The following is an 8,206-nucleotide window of genomic DNA, read 5'->3' as shown; positions in this document are numbered from 1 at the left end:
AGTTTATTGGTGTCAGCACTTAAACCTCTTTGAATGAAGTAGAGAAACTTTACTTCCCTTTGTACTCCTCTCGTTTAAATATAGTTTAAGTATTTCCTCTATGTACACTGAACCCACATCAGATGATGTTATAGTTTTTGCTTTAACCATAGAACATGACCTTAAAAACTCATGAGGAGATGATTATTCTATTATACTTACCCTGATTTTACTCACTCCATCGATCTGTCTTCCTTCCTAAAGTCCCATCTTCCTTGTGTTATAATTTCCTTTCCGGTTAGAGAATTTCCTTTAGCCATTCTTTAAGGGTAGGTCTGCTGGCTACCAATTCTCTTAGATTGCCTTCATCTGAGAATGTCTTTGTTTAAATTCCTCATTAATGAATACCCAAACCTTGCTTAGAGTCCTTTCTAATGAGCACTGACTTTCTTTGTTCTGTCAATTTCTCACATTTTTATTGTTTCTTTGTCTAAAAAGTATAAAAAGTTACCTGGTTCCATCATTTATTTGAGCCTCATTTTATATTTTGAGCATCATCATATTGTAATTTTCCCAAGCTTACATATTAAATTGATTTTCCTCCTGTCGATCTAATTTTATTATTTTATTACTAGTCCAGCTGTAAGAACTAAAGAAGGAGAGAGTGGGTAAATTTTCACTATCCCCAACAGTTGTAAGAGGTCTTTACATATTTCAGATACCAAGCTTCTGTGGGATATATGTCTTGTAAATATTTTCTCCCGGTCTGTGACTTGTCTTTTAATTTTCACAATGCAAATTTCAAAGACCGGAAGTTTTTAGTTTTGATGAAGTTTATCAGTATTTTCTTTGTGGTTCATGGTTTTTGGTCCCATGTAGAAAATCTGTGTCTGTCCCAAAGTAAACAACATCTTTTCCTATGCTTTATTTTACAAGTCTTATAGTTTTAGTTTTGCATTTTGATCTGTTACTCATTTCAAAATAATTTTTAGTTTTCCTCTCCTGGGCCAGAGTGGCGGCTTGTGGCTCACAATGCAGGGGAGTAGGAGAGTGGAGCTTCAGGAAGCATCCGTGTGCTGAGAGAAAACTTTCCTGCTCCAGCCAAAAAAAAATTTTGTGTATGGCATGAAATAAAAGACAATGTTCATTTCCTTTTTAGACACCTTTATTGTGACATAAGTGTTGTACAATACATGGAGCATATTTAAGGTGTATAATTTAATAAGTTTTGACATAGGTATACCCTCTCGAAACCATCGGTGTGATCAGATGAATACATCCATCACCCTCAAGTCTCCTCAGGCCTCTTTCTAATTTCTTCCTCCCATCCTTTCCTGTCTTCTACACTAGGAGTCCCCAACCCTCGGGCTGCAGACCAATACCATTCTCTGGCCTGTTAGGAACCGGGCCACAGAGGAGGTGAGCAGAGGGTGAGCAAGCAAAGCTTCCCCTGTATTTGCAGCGACTCCCCAGCGCTAGCATCACTGCCTCAGCTCCACCTTAGGTCATCAGGCATTAGATTCTCATAGGAGCACCAGTCCCTGGTGCCAAAAAGGTTGGGGACTGCTGCTTTACACCTAAGCAACCACTGATTTACTTTCTGTTAGTACAAATTCATGGAGGAAGGGCCACTTACTAGGAACTACAATTGTAGAGGAACACAGGCACTGCCAGAGACATAATGATAAGTCAGGGTTGTGGTTAGGAGTAAACACCTTGGCCTCTCTCCTCCCACCTTGGATTTCATGAATTGCTTACCATTGGCCAAACACAACTACTAGCCAGAGGGCAAGGGGGCCCAGGTAATACAGTCTATAAGTGTCAGCCTTCTAGGGCACATAACATGTAGGGATAATCATATGTGCATAGCATGCACAACAGTCATCTATTTCAGGCCCTGTTGATGGAAAAAATCCAGTACTGGTCAGCTTTTGAACATGATGAGAGTGGAACCAGAACTAATTGCCAAGACCAGCCAGATGATTAAGTGCCTCTCTATGTAGTATGAGGAGAGGGAGATTAGGCAGAGGGCAGCCCCCGTCTCTTGTCCCCTGTGCCATTATTAAAGATGGTGTTGAAACCCCTTCCCTGGGTCTCTAGAGACAGGGATCACCAGCAGTGGCTGAGTCACTCCTGGGTACTGCTGACTTGCTTTACGGTAGAGACCCTGTTTCTTAACTTTATTGTAGTGGTCATATCCTTGCTTGTCTCAAACTGCAGTGTAATTATTTGAAGTAGTCATATTCGTGCCTGTTGTCTCACACTGAATAATTGCCCTTTTGTAGCACTCATCATCATGCTTGTTGTCATACACTGAACAAAGTTATTCCAGTGGTCATCCTCATAGTTATTATCTGACACGGAACATTAGTCTTATTCCAGCAGTATTATCATGCTTATTGTCTCACATTAAATCTTAACCTTATTCCAGTCATCATCTTCACACTATTGTCTCACTCCGATCCTTAACCATAATCCATCAGTCATTGTCTTGGTTGTTGTGTTACATTGAATGTAATCCTCTTCCTTCAGTGACCTTCTGTCACACTCTAAGCCTTTACCTTATTCCAGCAGTCATGTTCATGTTTATTGTGTCAAACCGAATTTTAAACTTATTCCCCCAGTGATCTTCTTTCTTCTTGTTGCACACGAAACCTAACCTCATCTAGCAGTCAGCTTGATGTTTTTTGTCTCACACTGGCATTCCACCCTGGCATTCATTGTTATGCTTGTTGTGTTAAAGTGAAACATAATCTTATCCTAGCAGCCATCTATCTAATTGCTTGTGTTGCCCAGTGAACCTTAACCTCATTTCAGCAGTCATCTTCAGGGTTGTTTCTCATACCGAGAACAGCCTTATTCCAGGGGTCATCTTCATGTTGGTGTCTCACACTGAATAAGTGGTCCTCTTTATGTTTGTGGTTTCAGATTGAATCTTAACTCTATTCTGGTGGTCATCTTTATGTTTGTTACAAACACTGAACTCTAACTTTATTCCAAGTGGTATCTATCCTTGTTGTCTTACTCTGAACCTTAATATAATTCATGTGATTTTAAAAAGTAAATGTGACTGTTTCTGTTTGGCGGTTACTATTTTAAATAAAATGATCTCTCCAGTTGCTATAGTAAAAAAAATAATTTTCCCATTCTCTTTTAGGAAAAAACTGCAGCACGATTTGAGAGTAGTGAAAACAGAATTACATTTAAGACACAATTTAGAAAACAAATGTACTTCTTTTAGATTGGTAAGTATGATATATAATTTTTGGTAATAAAAGCCAACAAGAATGAAACAGGCATTTGCATCTTATGTTTGCATGTATCATAAAAACAACAACAAACAAATTTTAAACTGTTACAGGAGATAAATATAAACATGTAAATAAAAAAAGTTCCTTGTTTATTTTCACCCCAAATTTCCTTCTATATTCAGTAACAAAATGTTTACTTTTCAAAAGTATATGACAGCTATTTGTACAAATTTCCCACTTTAACAAAAAATTTACTTTTCATTTTATAATACACAGGTTAGGTATTAATGATGCAACTTTAAATGGAACAATGTAATGTCAAAACCTGTGTTGTTTTATTGTAACTAGAGAAGACTTAAGGCTAGCACCATATCATATCTTACTGAAGCATACATACCGTCATGCCCTGTGCTAGTCAGTACAGCCATGGTGTCAATATTAGGTGGCATTCTTCATTCCTCTGAATTTTCTCCTTCAATCTTGGAAATACCAGGGACATCAGAGGAAAGTTCACTCAGTATTCTTCTATAAAGGGTATTCGTGAAAGGGTTTATTTCTCTATGTTTATGAGATTTGATTATACCTTCTGATTCTGTAGATTCATTTGTCTCTCCAATTTCTTTTACCTGAACAATTCGTAGCTGTGGCAACTGAATAACCAATGGCTGCGGTGTCTCAATTACTCCCTAAACATGTACAGTTTGGCCTGAGAGCAGCTGCACTGGATTTATAGCTAGGAAGCTACTTCTGGTATCTGATCTAGCTACAGAAACCTGAGCTAAAGCAGAGATTGAATTCTGATCAGTCTGTGTATGAGAAAATTCACTCTCTGTCACAGAATGTTACACAGAATCTGTTCCATCTTGCTGGGACTCAATTGTTTCCATGGTCATTTGGCTTAATATGTTTTTTTTTTTCTCCTGCACATTTGCTCATTATTAAGACATTTGTAATCAGTGCTTTGCTCCTTACCAGTACCCTTCTTCATTTATCCTGCCATGATGGGTTTTCTGTAGTGGACCACCTCACTGATTACAGAGAGGAGATGTTGGGGATGATGAACCCACTGCCCACTAGGAGCAGTGTCACTGCCCAGCAACACTGCACAGGTGGCCTCCAGTCAGCTCTGATGCGCAGCCCTGCTTCTACCTAGTCAGGACCTGTAGCAGTCATTTTTTATGCTGTTGTCACACACTGGACATTAACATTATTTGAGTCTTTGTCTTAATGTTTTTTATCTCCTCGTTAGATAGGACAAAGGTCTCAAAATCTGGACAGTTCTTACTAAATGCTATGCTTGCTGAATGCTAAAATGTAGCACAGTATTTTGCAGATGCCGCTGCAACCAGATGAGCTTAACTGGAATTGCAAGCAGATAATTTTTGTCAAAGGAGAAACAAACATGTAAATAACCAAATACTGTATAAAGGCAGTGTCTAAGCCTCCTTTCCTGGAGACAGAGCTTTGGATGTCAATCTCCTGTCTCTTTTATTTGTTGCAAGTAAATAAAACTACCTAATGACAACCACAACTATGTCTCATTCTTGAATAGAACATCTCAAGCAGTGAACCCCTTAAGTTCAATAACATCCTGACCACTAACACTTCCAAGTATTATCATCATTCTTGTCTCATAATAAACTTTAAACTTATTATACTGAACATCTTCATACTTATTTCACTTTTAAACTTATCCCAAGTCCAGCTTAATGCTGTGTCTTACAGTGAAACATACCCTTTTCCAAGCTGGTGAACTTCAAATCCTAATAGTCATCTGTAGATGCAAATGAATGTTCAGCACTCTCCCAGATCAGGTGAAAGTGATCTGTTTTCTTGAGGGCAAATCAGCTTCTCCATACTAAAGATGTTAAGCTGCTAAATCCTGTAGCAACATGCACCTTTACTGTGACTTGTACTAAGAGGCTTTCTGGTATCATATGGAAGAACTAAGTTTTCAGTCTTACCGTTAACAATATAGGTGACCCTTCTCCTTGTGTATGGGGTACTGGGAGAGCTGTATTAATCCAAGAGTTTGTTGATACTCTTAATCTCAGGGGCCTTTAAAGAGGTGAATCGGAATGTAGTAGTGTGGAAAAGATAAGATAATGCCCTCTGAGGGGAAACAAGACTCCAAAGCTTGGAGATTCAATTGTTCAGAACTCAGTGCATCAGAAAGGAGGTCTTCATGGAACCTGAAGATTGCTCAGGTAGATAGAGGAAACATCTGGGTTTGAATTTATCACACTCATGCAAGGTGTTGCGGGACACAATAGGAAGATTCAACTTCTATAATTCTTCAACAGCTGAAGCAGTTGAAGGATAAGGCCAAAGCTGCATTTAGAGGGATGGTTCGATTTCTCTTTTTCACACTTTCGATTTTTTTGGAAGTGTGAAATCTGGGTCAGTTTCTGTAGGAGTCAGAGCAGGGGCTTTGGTAAGACTGAGAGGTATTTGAAAGGGGGTATGAAGAAGCAAGTAGTTTAAGGGATATAAGAGTCTGGCATGAAGTACAGAGTATTATTCATCCTGGACATTCTTCCCTTCAGCACACAACATTTTGAAATGCAGGCCATATTGAAAGGTGAAGACAGTGGTAGGAGTATCCAGGAGAGGGAGGATCATGTATAGAATCCATCATTGTCCTGCCGAAAGGAAATTCTGAGTGCAGCAGTAAGAGATTGCATATAGTCAACATGGACTACTCATTGTTTATTTCAAATAAAAATCTAGAGGAATTCTTCAGTGACTCAGTAGTTATAGATGTTTTCAATGTAAACTGGTTCTCTAATATATGAATCAGGTTTCCAAGTAATCATTGGAGATAAAATTTTGTTTTTGAAAATCAGTGTATCACGTCCGTTGGGGATTGAGATGGGTTTCACTCATTCAGAAGAAAGATACATTTTAAGATCTTTGGACTCTTAAAAATGTGAACTCAGGCATTGTTAGACGTCTGAGAAGTCGTATCTGACAATTGAAGTTGGAAAAGGCTGGATAGAGACTAACTTATACATCATTCTGGTGAGAAAAGAACCTACCCACCACTCCCAATCCCAGTAGTTAAAATTCCAGAATCGGGGGGCTGAGTAAACAGATTACTAATATTAAGGAGAGACTAAGAGATGAGCTGCATTCTCATCAATTCCATATCTGTCGCAGAAAACTAGAAAAGAAGCAGAGGCTGCTCAAGTCTTAAGTGTGGGCTTTGGTTTTTTATAAGAACATTCAGCTCATATGAATAGTCTAGAAATGAGTGAGGGTTTCAGGAAGAAAGGTCATGCTGTTTCCTGGAGGTGCTCATAATATTTCCCTTCAGAATGTCATGGTGACTGACGGTGAGCCACTTGGGGGTTGATTCACCTGTATCTTCCCTGATTACCTTGACTTTAGCCTAGACAACTTCCTCAGCACACTATAAAACAATCCCTTTTGATTCAGAACCACTGCTACAAAAACTTCAAAGTATCCATGGCAGGTTCTCTCTGCTTTCAGGAAGAAGAACAATATGGAATCCCAAGAGAGCTTTCTCAGCCAGGTGTGCAGAAGCTAGGTCTCTCCTAGGTCCTTTAGCTTCCTGCTTTACTGCCAACTATTTTTTCCCCATTTTTATAGAAATATAATAGACAATTAGTCGCTTGTATTTACACTGTACAATTCAATGAGGTTTTTTTTCCCCCAATTATTATTGGCATACAATAATATACCAGTTTTGGCTGTATAGCATAGTGATCAGAGATCCACATAACTCACAAAGTGATCACCCCACTAACTCTAGCACTCCTCTTCCCCCTTACATATTTATTACATTATTAACCATCTTCTCCATGCTACATTCTACATCTCCATGTCTTTTCTGCAACTATCCATTTGTATCTCTTAATCCCTTTGCCTGTTTTTTTTTGTTCCCCCTAAATCTAGTATCCCTCTAAATATTCTCTGTATCTATGAGTTTATTTCCACTTTTGTTCTTATTGATTCTGTTCTTTAGATTCCACATGTACATGAAATCACGCAATATTTGTCTTTCTCTACCCAACCCATTTCATTCAGTGTAATACCATTTAGGTCCACCAAGGTAAATTCTTTTTCCATCCCCTTCCTTTTAGTGTGTGTGTGTGTCTTTTACTCTGAAGTGAGTCTCTTGTAGGCAGTATATGTAGGGGTCTTGATTTCTTATCCATTCAGCCACTCTATCTTTTGGTTGGAACACTTAATTCTTTTCCATTTGAGGTACTTGTTGACAGGAATGTAGTTATTGCTATTCTTTATTCTTTTCTGTTTTTGATACATGTTTTTTTCTTCTTAAAGAAGTCCCTCCAACATTTCCTGTAATACTGGCTTGGTGATGATAAATTCCTTTAGCTTATTTTTGTCTAGGAAGCTCTTTAGCTGTCCTTCAACTCTAAATGATAGCTTTGCTGGATAAAGTATTCTTGGTTTTAGATCCTGGGTTTTCATCATGTCAAATATTTTGTGCCAAGACCTTCTGTCCTGCATAGTTGTTTTTTTTTTTTTTTTTTTTTTTTTAATTTAGAAATCAGCTGCCAGGCTTATGAGTGCTTCCTTATAGATAACTGCTGTTCTCTTGCTGCTTTTAAGATTATCTCTTTGTATTTAACCTTTGGCATTTTAATGATGATGTGTCTTGCTGTGGACCTCTTTGGGTTCCTGGTTTTGGGGACTCAGCTTCCTGGGGCTTTATGTCTATTTTCTTCACTAGGTAGGGGAAGTTTTCTATCATTATTTCTTCAAATAGCTCTTCAATGTCTTGGTTTTTTTCCCAGTACCCCTATGACATAAATATTTTTACACTTAATAGTGTCCCATAGGCTGCTTAAATCATCATTATAGTCTTGGCTTCTTCTCCCTTTTTTTTTTTTTTTTGCCATTCTGATTGAGTGTCCTTGGCTTTCCCATCCTCTGTATAGGTCATTTGATCCTCTTCTTTATTCACTTTGTTTATTCCATTTAATGTA

The 8,206-nt window shown here is 38.2% G+C and overlaps 1 pseudogene; it reads right to left on the bottom strand.

Moving 5' to 3' along the window:
• Positions 1-1,122: 1,122 nt before the first annotated feature.
• On the bottom strand, positions 1,123-6,909 carry LOC120612543 (cAMP-responsive element modulator-like; annotated as a pseudogene).
• Between the last annotated feature and the right edge of the window lie 1,297 nt (positions 6,910-8,206).

This window comes from Pteropus medius, unplaced genomic scaffold (assembly GCF_902729225.1).
Source record: "Pteropus medius unplaced genomic scaffold, Ma_sr-lr_union100, whole genome shotgun sequence".
NCBI lineage: Eukaryota > Metazoa > Chordata > Mammalia > Chiroptera > Pteropodidae > Pteropus > Pteropus medius.
This window is presented reverse-complemented; position numbering and strand designations above follow the sequence as displayed.